This window comes from Schistocerca cancellata, chromosome 1 (genome assembly GCF_023864275.1).
Source record: "Schistocerca cancellata isolate TAMUIC-IGC-003103 chromosome 1, iqSchCanc2.1, whole genome shotgun sequence".
Lineage (NCBI taxonomy): Eukaryota > Metazoa > Arthropoda > Insecta > Orthoptera > Acrididae > Schistocerca > Schistocerca cancellata.
Window position 1 is genome coordinate 483,742,927 of NC_064626.1, and position 18,593 is coordinate 483,761,519.

Sequence of the window (18,593 nt, forward strand, 5' to 3'; positions counted from 1 at the left end):
TGTGACATCGCTCGATGGGTATGAGTAACTGCTGTGGGAACATTGCTTCAGGGTTTTCATTTCCGATTTTCTACTAAAATTCTTCGGGATAGTGTCTAACGTGTATCTGGCGGATATGTGTGACAACGATGAATGCGTGTAAAATGAAGAATCGGGTTTGAGTCCAAAATGGTTCAAATGGTTCTGAGTACTATGGGACTTAACATCTGTGGTCATCAGTCCCCTAGAACTACTTAAACCTAACTAACCTAAGGACATCACACACATCCATGCCCGAGGCAGGATTCGAACCTGCGACCGTAGCAGTCGCGCGGTTCCGGACTGAGCGCCGGAACCGCTAGACCACCGCGGCCGGCCGGGTTTGAGTTACTAATGACGGTGAGAGAGAGAGCGTGATATGGTTAAACCCAGTGCCGGCATGTAGTCGACTCCTCTTCAATAGGGCAGTGGTTACCGCAGAGCTTAACGTGCTCACTTGTTGGGCGGATCGAAATGTCGCGTGCCCTCAGTTTGTGATATTGAGGAGAGGTTTCGAATTTGAACCATGATATTAGCGCTAAGTTTGGTGATCTGAAACTGTACGCCACAACCTCACCTCCCCTTGCCTGTCAAATAACGGCAATGCAAATACACCCACACCACGACTAGAACCGATTACCTCCGTCGCTAGAAGACCAGTATAAGTATTGAGAATCACTTCCAGACTGAATTTTCATTCTGCAGCGGAGTGTGCGCTGATTTGAAACTTCCTGGCAGACTGTGTGTCGGATAGAGCCTCGAACGTAGCTGCGTTTGGGTGCCCAGTCGGTAGAACACTTTCCCACGAAGGGCAAAGGTCTCTTGTCTGAGTCACGATTCGCCACGTAGTCAAATGGTTCAAATGGCTCTGAGCACTATGGGACTTAACTTCTGAGGTCATCAGTCCCCTAGAACTTAGAACTACTTGAACCTAACTAACCTAAGGACACCACACACATGCATGCCCGAGGCAGGATTCGAACCTGCGACCGCAGCGGTCTCGCAGTTCCAGACTGTAGCGCCTAGAACCGCACGGCAACTCCGGCCGGCCGCCACGTAGTTTGCCAGAAAGTTTAATAGGGAATCGTGTTTGACTCTCAATCTTGTCCTTTCAGTTTGAGGTGTTCTCCAAATTTTCTTGTTACTTCTGTTCGAAAGTGTCACTCGTCCGCCGACAGCTACATCTGGAGAGGAATGTGCTGACCTTAATGAACGTGACGAGGAAGGGCCTGCAGATTCCGAGGGCAGCATACCTCGCTCGTAGCCGGCGTATCTTTGCCGGGGGCACAGCAAGAAGCTGCCGACAGCTCGCCTGTCTGCAGTAATAACTAGCTTTCATCGGCTCGTAATTCACACCGCCCAGTGGAAGCGACAACACTTCGCGACGCGCCCGCGCTGACACGAAGCAAAGCATCAGAGACATCGAGGGCTATTAGCAACGGCCAGTGACAACAGCTGTCGGACTTCCTCATTGTTTGCCTATTTCTCCCCGTGCTGCTTTAACCATTTTTTTTTTCTCGTGCGTTCGCCATCTTGGCTTAGATGTGAGAAGCTACAACCTGTGGTATCTCCATAAAGACTGCCATGTCTACGGCGTGAGCTTATTCTGCTAAGCGTTATCTAATACGTGCGGTACATTATGACGATGTGAATTCAAAAGTCAGAACAAAAATCTGGCAACAGACTTACGAGTTTTGTAAATTGTTGCTATCGGAAGGTCATCATTTTTCGTGGTGAGATATTTAACTTCATAATGAAACCCAAGAGCTAATGAATGACAAGTACGATTAGGTTTCTCGACTCGTTAACGAAGAGTTCGGTACATAAGGAGCAAAATCTCGGATGAGGAAATCGTCCATGACTTTTCCAAGAAGAGGCTGTGAAGAGGCTCGGCTCCGAGCACTATGGGACTTAACATCTATGGTCATCAGTCCCCTAGAACTTAGAACTACTTAAACCTAACTAACCTAAGGACAGCACACAACACCCAGCCATCACGAGGCAGAGAAAATCCCTGACCCCGCCGGGAATCGAACCCGGGAACCCGGGCCCACTGTGAAGAGATTTACAGAAACTGCGGAACACCGAAATTGGAAGGTCAATACTGATTACGATCGTTCTCTTCGCGAAGGCAATTCCAGTCAGTGCTTTAGTCATTGCACCTCCACTGACAGTAACTTCACGCTTTGTATGTCCTACCTTGCAAGTGACCTCTTGTTCAGTGAGAACAGATTACGCAGATGTTCCGCAGACAATTAATCCCTTTGAATAGCTATAGTGGCAACCAAAATACCACCTTATTACAGTGAGTGGCAGTTTGCCACATCGCTGCAGGAGGACGAAAATCTACTGCTGAATCAGAGGTTTGCCGCTGACATGCACGTCAATGAAGTATCTGAGCGTAACACGAGAAAGCAATATTTTAATCCACGAACTCTGTTGTGAATTTCATGTTAGTGAAATATGTTACAGGGATAGTATCTGACTGAACGCCAAGGTTTCATCGCTGAAATTTTGTAACTATAAAACAGTCTGAAAATCGAAATTTCACGGCGTACAAAGTAAGTTACACTTACGAATAACAGAGCAAAAGTAGCATTTTAATCCAACTGTTAACGTTGCTAAGAAACTCACGTAATTTAAGCCTAGCGGGTCCGGAGGGGGGAGGGTTGGGGGGGGGGGGGAGAAGGGTGTGATCGTCCTTAACGTAGGCATTAGCAAGCAATAGCTCATTTCTGTTTCTGTTGTGTCAGAGAACAAAATTAAAGGTCTTGTAACTATTAAACATAAAAATAAACGGCTAATAGGAACTCTAGTGTTCTGGTTTACATGGGAAAGATTGGCGGAGTGCGATTTGCTACGATGTAATTCGCAACAGAGTTCGTAAGATATTGCTTCCTCGTGTTACGCTCAGATACTTCATCGACGTGCAAGTCAGCGGCAAACCTCTGATTCAGCAGTAGATTTTTCGTTCGCCTGCGGCGATGTGGCAAACTGCATAGGGGTTGCATAAAAAGATAATAAACTGTTATACATGTTGTAGGAAAGTTCTTGTAGAACATAAACTACTCACCGAAAAGTAGAAGCGTTCAGTCGTCGACAGGAAGAAAAACTTGCTAGCTGTCGGAGTTATCCTTCGATGAGCTACAATAAAATACACACATCAAAAAAAGTTTTGCATCACCTCGGTTCCCAGAACTCCTGAAGATAGACGTAGACTGTGGATATTGTATCACAGACACAGTCCCTTTGACTGTTCAAAGACGTCACTAAACCCGCTCAAAGATGTAAAAAACCAAGCTTGAGCAGCGCCTATTAGACGGAGGGGGTCCGCCAGCCCATCAGTTCCAGCCATTCCACCAGGAAGGAAGTACACGGCTCGTGTTGTCTGTAGTTCAACTATGCCTAGACGGTCAGTACCGCGGTACGATCGCGTCCGCATTGTTACTTTGTGCCTGGAAGGGCTCTCAACAAGGGAAGTGTCCAGGCGTCTTGGAGTGAACCAAAGCGATGTTGTTCGGACATGGAGGAGATACAGAGAGACAGGAACTGTCGATGACATGCCTCTCTCAGGCCGCCCAAGGGCTACTATTGCAGTGGATGACCGCTACCTACGGATTATGGCTCGGAGGAACCCTGACAACGCCACCACCATGTTGAATAATGCTTTTCGTGCAGCCACAGTGCGTCGTATTACGACTCAAACTGTGCGCAGTAGGCTGCATGGTGCGCAACTTTACTCCCGAAGTCCATGGCGAGGTCCATCTTTAAAACCACGTCACCATCTAGCGCGGTACAGATGGGCCCAACAACTTGTCGAATGGAGCGCTCAGGGTTGGCATCACGTTCTCTTCGCCAATGAGTGTCGCATATGCTTTCAACCAGACAATCGTCGGAGACGTGTTTGGAGGCAACCCGGTCAGGCTGAACGCCTTAGACACACTCTCCAGCGAGTGCAGCAAGGTGAAGGTTCCACGCTGTTTTGGGGTGGCACAATGTGGGGCCGACGTACACTGCTGGCGGTCATGGAAGGCGCCGTAACGGCTGTACGATACGTGAATGCCATCTTCCGACCGATAGTGCAACCATATCGGCTGCATATTGGCGAGGCATTCGTCTTCAAGGACAATTTGCGCCCCCATAGTGCACATCTTGTGAATGACTTCCTTCAGGATAACGACGTCGCTCGACCAGAGTGACCAGCATGTTCTCCAGACGTGAACCCTATCGACCATGCCTGGGATAGATTGAAAAGGGCTGTTTGTGGACGACGTGGCCCACCAACCACTCTGAGGGATCTACGCCGAATCGCCGTTGAGAAGTGGGACAATCTGGACCAACAGTGACTTGATGAACTTTTGGATGCTATGCCACGACGAATATAGGCATGCATCAACACAAGAGTATGTGCTACTGGGTATTAGAGGTACCGGTGTGTACAGCAATCTGGACCACCACGTCTGAAGGTCTCGTTATATGATGGTACCACATGCAATGTGTGTTTTTCATGAGCAATATAAAGGGCGGAAATTATATTTATGTTGATCTATATTCCAATTTTGTGTACAGGTCCCGGAACTCTCGGAACCGAGGTGATGCAAAACTTTTTTTGATGTGTGTACAAACACACACAAACGCCCCCACCCCACACACACAGACACACACATACATACACACACGCCTATGCCCCTACATGGTGCTGCGCCCACTAGATTGTTACACAGAAACTCATACAATGTAAACAGGAATTTCTAGCACAAAAAAATATACTTTTGCCAGCGAATTCTACATAAATGATGCAAATGATGCGATCCTTCAGATTGGTAGTCATCCAGGATGAAGCGTAATGTGATTTTCCTGAGAAACCGTTTCGGTATTTCAAATCAAATTCATTTCCATACTTGACGATGAGCATTGGAGACATGCAAGAATCGCGCACTGTTTATCTGGTTAAGTGGAGATCGTTTGTCATTACCTTTCTACGACCTGTTAAGAAATGTCAAATCTTTTTGGGTTTCGCACGAATAAATGTGCTGTGCTGTTAAGTTTCGATTTTTCTGGATGTGAGATGAAAGTGAAGACTCAGTAAACGTATTACGTTCTAGAACATACAACGCATTTAATGACTAAAGCGGTAAAATCATAGAAATACAGGTATATACAGATGGATAAAGGTAGTTGTTTTTCCCATGTACCATGCACAAATGAAACTGCAAAGACGGAAATAGGAAGTGATCCTGTTAACAACGTACCTTCCATTATATATCGGACAGTGGCTTGTGGGATACAGATGTAAGCTGATTAGGAGAGCTTTAGTGTAGAGGCCACTTAATGGAAAGTAATCTGTGAAGAATGGGGGAAAACTCCTTGGTGCCGGTACGGAGGAATGGAAAAGTCGGAGTAGGTTTTTAACAAAAGGGTATTGTGGCAGCGGAGCCGGTTCTCTATTGAGACTCCTTTTCCTGAAGCGGAGTGGCTGGGACACGCTGAGCTGACGGGTAGACCTCAATCCTATAACACTTCGGGGTGACAGGTACGCTTGCAGTCCGTCTAGCTTTACTGCTGCCCCTGTGGAGCGTGCGTCAACTCAAGTTCCTTATTCTGTCCGCGCAGCACCGGAACGGCAAATGGATAAAACAGCTTAGGTATGATTCCGTTGCGTTACATTCACATCTCAGTAAGGAAGCAGCACTACGCAATTGAGAAGAGAACGTTAGAAGGAGTACTTCAAACTTACATAGTATTGTACTTCGATGATGACATGCAAATGTTTTATGTGTTTTGTGTACGCATTTACTGCAAGATAAAAGTAAAAGTAAATGGTAAACGAATTAGAGCGAAAAAGAAGGCAAGAAATTGTTTATGTCATTCTCTTAGAACAAGACAGCGGATATGGGAAAGGCAGTCACAGAAGTAATCACTCTATATAGATTTCAGGTGGATCCTTTGTGTCCGAAATCTAGAAACGCCATTTATTAACGGAATGCAAATAAGGCTTATGAGATCGGAGATAGTTTTCCAAAATTACGGGAAAACTGTTCAGAATTACGTTCTTCCTACAGGCAACATAACGTAACCTAAGCCGACTGTTTTTGACTCCACCTTATAAACTTACAGCGCATAAAGATGACATTGGGGAAATAATCGCTTGAGTAGGAGCTCGTGCGCGGCGATGTATCATTTTTGTGCCACAGTATGAACATACACGATCCAGTCACATTAATGCGACCACCGCTTATGTTCGACGTCAACGTGCAATAGCCACTCACAGACATCAAGTGGAAGCATTAGTGGTGGAAGGTGTCTGCGTATAAATCGTGTCGGGGAGACTCGGAAAACAGTGCAGTCGTCGTGCGGAGGGCATACAAAGCGTGTCCTTTGGGCGCAAAAAACAGTGCAGTCGTTATTGTAATGTGGCGTCATCATTGGCTTTCGGCTGAAGAATTTACGAAACGGCTAAGTTTGAAAACTGTCCGTGTGCCGCCGTGCACGGCAAAATGACGCTATCCGCGATCGGCGTCTGGACAACTGTGGCGCACCACGGGCTGTGGATGTCAGGTGTGAACGACGGCTGCGGAGATGTTTTACGGGCGATAGACGTGGAACTGTTGAGTAGATGACCTCCCAGATCAGCCGAGCAGCTAACCAACAATGTGTCCTCAACCACCATTCTGCGAACATTGCTGTGTACGTGCTTTCGCAGCAGGCGCCTGTTTTATGCACCTATGCCGACTACTGTTCATCAGCGACGAAGGCTGCAATTTGCACGTCAAAACAACAAATGGACGTCCACCGAGTGGCGACAAGTGGCCTTTTCAGATGCTTCATGTTTTATGCTCAATCGGTCCGCCTCCGTAGCGTAGTGGTAGCGTTACCGCCTACCACGCAGGGGGCCCGGGTGTTGAGTGTCACTATCATTATCATTGACTCGCAAGTCGCCGATGTGGCGTCAACTAAAGAGGACTTGCAATACCGCGGCCGAAGTCCCCCGTATGGGGCCTCCCGGCCAACAATGTCATTCTATCATCATCGTTATCATTATGCTCAATCGGACAGATGGCCGTTGGCGTGTACGGCATGAAACACGTGAAAGCAAACCCCCTGCAGCAATCATCGGAAGGGTCCAGGCCGGATGAGGGAGTGTTAGGGTCAGCGGAATGTTTTCGCGGCTTTCTCTGGGTGATCTCGTCATTCTGGAAGGCACAACGGATCAACGCAAGTACCCATGTATACTTAGTGAGGTGGCCTACCCACACATGCACTTTTTTTCCCTCGCCACGATTGCATCTATCTGCAGGACGATTCAACTTGTAATGCAGCTCGCAATGTTAAGTGCGCAGTTAGAGGAGCACCAAATTGCCCGGATTAAAACCCACTCGAGAATCTGTGGGACCGCCTTGATCGGGCAAATGCACCACGGATGCTCAACTGAGAAGCCTAGAGCAGCTGTCCACGGCACTGGAGTTGGCAAGGCTCCATACGCCTATCTGTACTTTCTAGAATCTCACACACTCTCATCCTGCACGTCTCACAGCGGTTCATGCTCCAGAAGGTGGTTATTCAAGCTTTTGATATGTGGTGACATTGATGTGACGGGACAATGTATAAAACGATGTGTTTCATGTTTCAGCTGCCCGCACCCCAGATCTACTACTGGCCATTAAAATTGCTACACCAAGAAGAAATGCAGATGATAAACGGGTATTCATTGGACAAATATATTATACTAGAACTGGCATGTGATTACATTTTCACGCAATTTGGGTGCATAGATCCTGAGAAATCAGTACCCAGAACAACCACCTCTGGCCGTAATAGCGGCCTTGATACGCCTGGGCATTGAGTCAAACAGAGCTTTGATGTCGTGTACATACAGCTGCCCATGCAGCTTCAACACGATACTACAGTTCATCAGGAGTAATGACTGGCGTATTGTGACGAGCCAGTTGCTCGGCCACCATTGACTAGACGTTTTCAATTGGTCAGAGATCTGGAGAATGTGCTGGCCAGAGCAGCAGTCGAACATTTTCTGTATCCAGAAAGGCCCGTACAGGACCTGCAACATACGGCCGTGCATTATCCTGCTGAAATGTACGGTCTCGCAGGGATCGAATGGAGGGTAGAGCCACACATCTGAAATGTAACGTCCACTGTTCAAAGTGCAGTCAATGCGAACAATAGGTGACCGAGACGTGTAATCAATGGCACCCTGTACCATGACGCCGGGTGATACGCCAGTATGGCGATGACGAATACACGCGTCCAATGTACGTTAACCACGATGTCGCCAAACACGGATGCGACCATCATGATGTTGTAAACAGAACATGGATGCATCCGAAAAAATGACGTTGTGCCATTCGTGTACCCAGGTTTGTCGTTGAGTACACCATCGCAGGCGTTCCTGTCTGACTGCTAGTGATAGGAGGCCGTTGGGATCCAGCACGGCGTTCCGTATTACCCTCCTGAACCCACCGATTCCATATTCTGTTAACAGTCATTGGATCTCGACCAACGCGAGCAGCAATGTCGCGATACGATAAACCGCAATCGCGATAGGCTGCAATCCGACCTTTATCAAAGTTGGAAACTTGATGGTACGTATTTCTCCTCCTTACACGAGGCATCAACAACGTTTCACCAGGCAACGCCGGTCAACTGCTGTTTGTGTGTGAGAAATCGGTTGAAAACTTTCCTCATGTCAGCACATTGTAGGTGTCGCCACCGGCGCCAACCTTGTGTGAATGATCTGAAAAGCTAATCATTTGCATATCACAGCATCATCTTCCTGTCGGTTAAATTTCGCGTCTGTAGCACGTCATCTTCGTGGTGTAGCAATTTTAATGGTCAGTATATATATATATATATATATATATATGTGTGTGTGTGTGTGTGTGTGTGTGTGTGTGTGTATTAACGTGAATTAACGTCAAATTTTCATTACTTTTTATGAAGCTAGGACTTTAGGCAGTATTCATACGAACCTTCAAAACACGTTGTCATATCACAAGATTTTTTCAGACAGATTAAAGAAAATACTCATAGAAGATAGCAATATTAAGTGCTGAAACACGTATTGGCGAAAGAAAAAATTAATTGTATGTTGCAGAAAATAAAACTTTTCTCAAATTTTTCTTTGCAGTCCCGGAAATCTAAAGAGCTACAATATCCGAAACGTGATCGTTGTCAATGTTTTTTTCCTTGAGAACGAGGATAATACGTCTTCGCAAATGGACACATCTTCGAAGTAATATCTGTCCAGCGCCTTCCACACAACGTATTAGTATTTTCTGAGAATAATTTGGAATACCGTATGCATTTCATATTACTGATCAATACCATGATACCTCCAAATACCCAGTAGAAAGAGGAGAGAGCCCATTACGCACTATAAAGAAATTTGTCGCCTTGAATGGCCACAACACGTGTCATTAGCGGTTTGGAGTGAAGCGGTTTAAACAAGGCAATGTTGACATCGCTGTTATTCTGTGAGACCTGATAGAAGGTAAAGAGATGACACTGGAAAACTTGGAGATCCAATGTAGACGCGTACAGCTTAAGACTGGAGCTCATTGCTTAAGTCTGGAAGGGGTCTTTATCCAGGGGTGGATATGAAAAGGATGATGATGATGATAACAATAATGGTGCTTGCACCCTGTGTTGTATAGCAATTTTGAAATTTCAGCATCTGTAGTTTTTAGTGTAATTTAAATATTATTTATAGTCGCTGTAAAAAGCATAAACGCCTGAGGAAATGCGAACGCGCGATTAGAAGCCTCGGCCGCCGCTAGGTAATCTGCTTCCAGAGTATTTTGCCGGATAGTACGAGTCATTTTAAGGTTACATATTAGCGAAGTGTGCGTGACGAACTAGTAGCAAATTATGGTAGACTCAGGTATCTACTTATATAATGCGGAGATATAATCGTGCGCTGTCCGCGAGTTTGGTGAGCGACGCGGGGTGACTCGAATGAAGGTATTTCGCCATTACTTTCTGTTAAAAGTATGGTCCCACTTGGTATATGTGATTCTACACCCATCAGCTGCTTTGTTAGTTCTACGTTTCTGTTGGGGACACGATGTGGTGCTTTGGACTGTTTTTTAGCTGTTGAGTTGAAGCACAATAGTATAATAAACTGCCCAAGGAAAGTTTTCCATCACTTGGTTATCTGCACACGGACATGGATTTCGATTCGAAGAGAGCAAGATAAGCCTTATGACACTAAAGCAAAAGACTGTATTGTGAAACAAAAACATAACAATAACCAAAGCAAAGGTAGTCTGTTCGAAACGCACATCTTTGTCACGAGTAAATTTAAAATCTGCTTCTGGGTAACACTCAGTACTGTGTTACTGTACCCACTACATTGAAATGTGATTGAATCCTCCTTGGCAGGCTGTCCACGAGGAGACATAGACGCTGCTGCTCAGGCGTGTCTAGGGTTGGCAGCTCCAAAAATGGTAAAGCCGGACCCAGCGTCATATTTAGCAGCACATTTCGCCCGGAAAGCCGGACTACCTGTTTTAAATAGAAATCTAGTCGTCTGGAATTTTCAGTCGTTTATTAATAATCCCTTTTTTGCGAGCTGAACCTGAAAGTGCTTAAACTAAATAAATCACTAAACAGCCTTATAATTTGGTAGTGACAACAACAACTAAATAGTCACTCTTATTAAATGTGTTAGGCTCCTTCGGCCTACGAAGATAAACGTAGGACACAGACATAATGGATTGACTGGTATATCTATGCATCCTTACGTATCCCTCCTTATTCCTCCTTATACTCATTCCTCGCACTTAGCTTGGATTTGGCGTTAGTTGTGCGCTCTCTGCTTCATCGCTAAAATTCCGGACAGGCGGGACTTGGGTATACAGGGCATTTGTTTCCACCGTGTACAAGATCTGGGGTTTGATAGATGAGATGATACGGAACGAAAAAGCTCTAATGAATTTTTGTCCGAAAATGCATGGTTTCGTTGCCAGAGTCAATTTATTCACTCATGCTTTGTTACAGAGATTGCGGTCTAATACGCGCTGTACCATGCAGCCACACTTACAGTATGCATAGTTTCCTACTAGAGGGCGGTACTGTTCCTCATACGTCATGCCCTAGCACCCTCTCCTGCCATAGTCATTGGTAATGTAGTGTCCGACTCACTTCTCTTGTTGACTCACCTGGTAGTGGATGTGATACAGTGTTGCAAACAATGGCACCGAATTTGAATCGAGATCTTGCGAACATGGTGTTTACTTACGGAAAGGCAAATGACAACGGGCGGCGGGCAGTAAGGTTGTATCAGGAGACATATCCTTGCCGACAACCACCACAGCATTCAATGTTTGCAAGAGTGTTTCGTCTTTTGTCTGAGACAGGATCGTTTCGGGAAGCACGAAATAATAAGGGACGTACGCGAAATGTTCGGACACCAGACTTGGAGGAAAATGTGATTAACACTGCGGAAGGCGACCGCCGTGTCAGTACCAGGCAGTTGGCCCGCCAGTACAGGACAAGCTAGACGACCATATGGAACATTCTCCATGACAATTGTTACTACCATTATCACTGACAGCGTGTGCATGGCTTACTAGCGACAGACTTTCCACATCGGGAGCACTTTTGTCATGGGTTTCTTCACCAGGTAACCACGATTCTGGAATTTGTGTCATCCATCCTATTCACAGATGAGGCCACGTTTACGCAGAGTGGTATCTTCAGCTTTCATAACAGTCATCTGTGGGATAGTATGGAGAACCCCCATGGTATGGTGACAGCGAATCATCAGCATCGGTGCAGCCAGAATGTGTGGGCTGGATAAATGGCGACCGTATTTTGGGACCAGTCTTCCTTCCACGTCGCCTAAATGATCGGATCTATTGGCATTTCTTACGGGTGACTTTGATCCCCTGCTGGAAAAAGAGCCATTGATGATTCGAAGGTTTATGTGGCTGCTACGTGATGGTGCTTGAGCCCACTTCGCCGTTAACGTCCGGATGCATCTCAATCGTGTCTTCCCTGGTCAATGGATCGGACGAGGTGGTCCAATTGCTTGGCCTGCTCGTTCACCGGATCTCAACCCGTGAGATTTCTGGTGATGAGGCCGTCTCAAAAGCATCGTGTATGCAGGGCCCTTTCCAGATGTGGAGACAATGGAGCAGCGTATTCACGCTGCCTTTGACACTGTTCGGATGCAGCACGGTCGATATGAATGTATGAGACAGAACATGCTTATATAGCACGTACATGCATGCGTTGAAGCACATGGAAACCATTTTCAACACATACTGTAACTGTGCCTGCAAGATACAGAGTATTTTAGACGGCAGTCTCTGAAACAATGTATGACTTAATAAATTGTCTCTAGCATGGAAACCATGCGCTTTCGGACATAAGTTCATTAGATATTTTTTTCTTTCGTATCTTCTCATCGATCAATGCCTAAACGTACACGGTGTAAGGTCGCAAACGACCGAAAAAAGCCGGACACCTAGCAACTCTAAGTTTGTCCCACTCCTCGATGAGGAGGGTTCCTGCCACGGCGCATTGTTTCAACCAGTTCCAAGCACATTAGATAACGTTCAAGTCATCGAATATTCCATTCTGTTGAATCCTGCCTCTTGCAGGTATTTTCCGCAAATTCGTGCGATATAGTTCGCGGGGTGAGACGGCCCTAATACACTACTAGTCACTGAAGTTGAAACAACATCAAGCCGCCGTACACAAACCGCACGCTCGGATACGCAAATGATCAACATTCCAGCGCAACCGCACAAAGTATAATGGAGCCATGTGCATTTCGTATACAGGAGGTTCGTCTGTTAGAGGTCCAAATGAAATGAGGCGAGTAGAGGTCAATGAAACAAGAAAGTAATCCTAACGAACTGATCTGGAGACCAATGGTTTCGCCAATACGACGTGTGCACAGGTGCCAATGTTTCAACACTCTTAGTGTCTTAGAGTATGTTTATGCTACCCTTTGGTTGTCATTCGCGACATCCTTGCAGCACGTCGACAATATGCTACGTCCTGTTTTCTTCCCGTTCATAGCAACCTTTCATGGGATTACATTTCAGCAAGATAATGTCTGCCCGCACAGAGCGAGAGATTTTACTGCTTGTCTTCGTGCTTGCCAAACCCTACTTTTTGCAGCAAAATCGTCGGATCTCTCCCCAACTGAGAACGTTTGGAGCGTTATGGGCAGGGTCCTCCGAGCAGCTCGGGATTTTCAGAATCTAACGGGCTAATTGGTCAAAATTCTGGGCGATATACCTCATGAGGACCTCCAACAACTATATCAATGGATGCCAAGCCGACTAACGGCTTGCATAAGGGTCAGAGGTGGACCAAATCATTATTGACTTGCTCAGTGTATGGAGCTCTTTTTCTTGAACAAATCATCCAGTTTTTCTGAAATTCTAATCATCCTTTTGTTTGCAAATGTACGTTACATTACATCTATCGATTTCTATTCCATTCGGATAATTCGCTCGTGGTGCGCCTTTTTTGTCTTAGAGTGTATATTGCGCGAAAGTGCTTGACTATTAACAGCACAATATTATTGCGCTATGTTTACACCCGGGACTCTGCAATACAGGAAATACGTCGGCATCCGGTGATGTGGAATTCGCATGTTTTGGGACTGAGCTGCTTGCCTTGCTAAACACAAGCAACGACAGCTAATAACTAATTGAACAAGTGGACTGTGTAATTTATCGTATCGATTTACTGTTTTCCCCAAACTTCTCTACACTAACTACAATTGCCAATGAAATAAAACAATTATGCTGACTGAAAGCTTACATTACCTTATGTGTTTACTCTGCCCAAGTGATGCAATAAAGTTAAAATGTTTGCTAACTGGCTTGCTGACGTAATCTTACTTGCTAATTATGAGAACTGCTACAAATATCAACTTACCTGTTTACTTTCGTGACATCGTGATCTGCTGTTTCCTGTACTATTGTGGTCAACGGGGTACCAGACATTTACTGATCAGTAACGAATTTCGTTCCTTGAAAGTAGTGCTTTCATATACATCTTCGAGACCAGTTCCTGATATTTTGAGACTTACATTTTTCAGTTCTTTGCGGACATTCGTTCGGAGCGAAATGAGTTTATGCTACCAGATCACAAGCATCTGGACACCCTTATGTAATGCGGATTTGATCACTGTGTATAACGAGAGGCGGGGAGTACTGTCTTGTAAGTAGAGAGGCAGTAAGAGCAGACTGGGCCGATGAAGAGAACTCAGTGACTCCGAACGTGCGCTACTGTTTGGATATCACCTGAGAAACAAATCCATCAGGGACATTTCAACCCTTCTAAAGCTGTCCAGGTTGATTGTTGATGATGTGATTATGAAGTGGAAACGCGAAGGAACAATCACAGCTAAGCCGACACCATGCTGAACTTAATGTACTGACGGACGAGGACCGTCGAGTGTTGCGGAGGGCGGTTGTAAAAATGTCGCATCGACTCAGCGGAAGTACTTGCTCGAGAGGTCCAAAGCGCTACGAGCAGCCCAGCTAGCACAATGGCTATGCATGGGGGTTCAAAATAATGCAGCACAGTGGTCGAGCAGCTTCTCATAGGCCATACATTTCTGTAACAGGCGACCCTTGATGCGATGTAAAGAGCGATGTCACTGGACAACGGACGAATGTAAACGAATGATTTGGGATGGTGAATCACCGTACACCCTGTAGCAACGCGATGGAACGGTGCGGGTTTGGCGAATGCCTGGAGTGTGTCACCTGTCATGATGTTCAGTGCCAACAGTGAAGAATGTATGAGGTGGGGTACGGAGGTATTTTTCGTTGATAGGGTGGGGTCCCCTTATTGTGCGTAAGAAAACGCTAAATATGGAAGGATATGAACACATTTTGCGGTACTGTGTAGTGCATACAGTAGAGGAACAGTTCTGAGATGACATTATCAGCGTGACAAAGCACCCTGTCATAGAGCAGCAATGGTTCGTAGACAGTAACATCCGAGAAATGTACTGGCCTGCCCAGAGTTTTACCTGAACGCAATGTAACACCTTTCGGGTTTCTTTTTTTTTGCTAGATTTTAACTACTGGGCCCGCTGTCTAAGAAGTTTTGTGCGGGCCCTAGTGCTCCATGCAGTCCACTTAGCCAGGATCAATGGCCTCCCACGGCGCAGCCCTCATGCTATGTAGCTGAGGCCGCGGACTCCGTTGCCCTTGCAGCACCACGTGGAGGTGGTGTCCCGTGGAGATCTTTTGTCCTCTTCCTATGTGTCAATGGCAGATGTATTATGCTTAACAAACTATCATACATCGTATTAGAAATAGGGAATTACAAAAACAAGAACAAAAAATGGTTCAAATGGCTCTGAGCACTATGGGACTTAACATCTATGGTCATCAGTGCCATAGAACTTCCAACTACTTAAACCTAACTAACCTAAGGACATCACACAACACCCAGTCATCACGAAGCAGAGAAAATCCCTGACCCCGCCGGGAATCGAATCCGGGAACCACGGCGTAGGAAGCGAGAACGCTACCGCACGACCACGAGCTGCGGACCAAGAACAAAAACTGATTTAAGAAGAACGATTAAAGAAGACAGGGCAGATTGAGCAGTAGAGGTCCCTTCGCTTGCACTGCCCAGGTAGAAGTGTCGGAACGTGATCTCATGGCCGACATCCTGTGGAGTGCCTTCAAAGGTTTACTTACTGAGGTATGTTGACACGATAGTCCACTTAATTCTAGCTTAGTGTTTTACAGGTTTACCTTGGCGCCTGATACTATAATCGGCCATATCCTACATCGTGTCTGTATACTATGTGATAACGGATTACTACACTCCTGGAAATGGAAAAAAGAACACATTGACACCGGTGTGTCAGACCCACCATACTTGCTCCGGACACTGCGAGAGGGCTGTACAAGCAATGATCACACGCACGGCACAGCGGACACACCAGGAACCGCGGTGTTGGCCGTCGAATGGCGCTAGCTGCGCAGCATTTGTGCACCGCCGCCGTCAGTGTCAGCCAGTTTGCCGTGGCATACGGAGCTCCATCGCAGTCTTTAACACTGGTAGCATGCCGCGACAGCGTGGACGTGAACCGTATGTGCAGTTGACGGACTTTGAGCGAGGGCGTATAGTGGGCATGCGGGAGGCCGGGTGGACGTACCGCCGAATTGCTCAACACGTGGGGCGTGAGGTCTCCACAGTACATCGATGTTGTCGCCAGTGGTCGGCGGAAGGTGCACGTGCCCGTCGACCTGGGACCGGACCGCAGCGACGCACGGATGCACGCCAAGACCGTAGGATCCTACGCAGTGCCGTAGGGGACCGCACCGCCACTTCCCAGCAAATTAGGGACACTGTTGCTCCTGGGGTATCGGCGAGGACCATTCGCAACCGTCTCCATGAAGCTGGGCTACGGTCCCGCACACCGTTACGCCGTCTTCCGCTCACGCCCCAACATCGTGCAGCCCTCCTCCAGTGGGGTCGCGACAGGCGTGAATGGAGGGACGAATGGAGACGTGTCGTCTTCAGCGATAAGAGTCGCTTCTGCCTTGGTGCCAATGATGGTCGTATGCGTGTTTGGCGCCGTGCAGGTGAGCGCCACAATCAGGACTGCATACGACCGAGGCACACAGGGCCAACACCCGGCATCATGGTGTGGGGAGCGATCTCCTACACTGGCCGTACACCACTGGTGATCGTCGAGGGGACACTGAATAGTGCACGGTACATCCAAACCGTCATCGAACCCATCGTTCTACCATTCCTAGACCGGCAAGGGAACTTGCTGTTCCAACAGGACAATGCACGTCCGCATGTATCCCGTGCCACCCAACGTGCTCTAGAAGGTGTAAGTCAACTACCGTGGCCAGCAAGATCTCCGGATCTGTCCCCCATTGAGCATGTTTGGGACTGGATGAAGCGTCGTCTCACGCGGTCTGCACGTCCAGCACGAACGCTGGTCCAACTGAGGCGCCAGGTGGAAATGGCATGACAAGCCGTTCCACAGGACTACATCCAGCATTTCTACGATCGTCTCCATGGGAGAATAGCAGCCTGCATTGCTGCGAAAGGTGGATATACACTGTACTAGTGCCGACATTGTGCATGCTCTGTTGCCTGTGTCTATGTGCCTGTGGTTCTGTCAGTGTGATCATGTGATGTATCTGACCCCAGGAATGTGTCAATAAAGTTTCCCCTTCCTGGGACAATGAATTCACGGTGTTCTTATTTCAATTTCCAGGAGTGTATTTATATGTGTTATGTATGCCATGTAGTCTGTCTCTTCATGTGTTTTAGCGTGTGTTATTCTTATTACAACTTTTGCCACGTGTTAAAAAATCTATATTATTATAATAACAGGTTTAACGTGGCGTCTGGTACAATAACCAGCAACGATCTTATGATAACCTATATCTCTCTGGTTTGATCTATGATTGATCTTCCTATACGTGGTTGTCTACATGTTCTTCTTCGTCTGTTATGTCCTCTGTGTCCGTGTTGGAGATGTCCGTAGTACTGGAGGCCTCATCTGAACTAACGCAGTCGTCTCTTTGTAGACGTCTGTAATGTATCATGTTTATAGATAGTGTTTCCTGCCTTGGAGATGTGGTCTGTTAGTTCGTTTGTGCCCAGAAATCTGGCCTGAACCCAATAGAGCACCTTTCGGATGAGTCAGAACGTCGACATAGCAAGAGACCGCAGCGCCCAACATCACTGCCTTCTCTGGTTTCAGTTCTTGAGGTAGAATGGATTGCCATTCCTCCAGAGACATCCAGACACCTTACAGAAAGTGTCGCCAATAGAGTTCAAGCCATCGAAAAAGCGAAGGGTGGACACATCCCATATTAATGTCCGCTGGTAGGTACTTTTGATAAGACAATCTATATCGTACTCGCCAGAAAAAGCATGTAAGCGCATTATTGCACAGTACTAATAATTGTGCAATAAATATTGAGCGTGTGAAGGGCTCGTTAGCTTTCCTTCCTGGTGTTGCAATTCAGGCAGCCAGCCGTTTACACTGAAGTGAAAAAATCATGGGATAGCGAATCCACATATACAGATGGCAGAAGTACCGCGTATGCAAGTTACAAAAGGGCAGTGCATTGGTGGAGCTGTCATTTGTATCCAGGTAACTCGTGTGAATAGGTTTCCGCCGTGACTACGATATTATCGTCGCACGACGGGAACTGACTAAGGACACAGCATTGGCCGACGGCCTTCACTTGATGAACGAGACCTGTCTGTGCTAACAGAGAAGCAACACTACGAGGAATAACCTCAGCAATCAATGTGGGACGTACGACGAAAGTATCCTTTAGGACAGTGCAACGAAATTTGGCGTTAATGGGCTATGGTAGGAGACGACCGAGGCGAGTGCCTTTGCTTATGGGACGACATATCCTGTAGGCTCTCATGGGCTCGTGACCATATCGATTGGACCATACCCAACCGGAAAACTGTGGCTTGGTCAGCTGATTCCCCTTTTCAGATGGTAAGAGCCGATGGTAGGGTCTGAGTGTGATGCAGACCTCACAAAGCCTTGGACCAAAGTTGTTAACAAAGCACTGTGCAAG

The 18,593-nt window shown here is 46.7% G+C and overlaps 1 protein-coding gene across 1 annotated transcript in view; it reads right to left on the reverse strand.

The window, feature by feature from the left end:
- Window positions 1-18,593, reverse strand: part of LOC126185518 (NGFI-A-binding protein homolog) — an 89,418-nt gene that overhangs the window by 66,792 nt on the left and 4,033 nt on the right. The gene's annotated exons all lie outside the window — the stretch shown is intronic.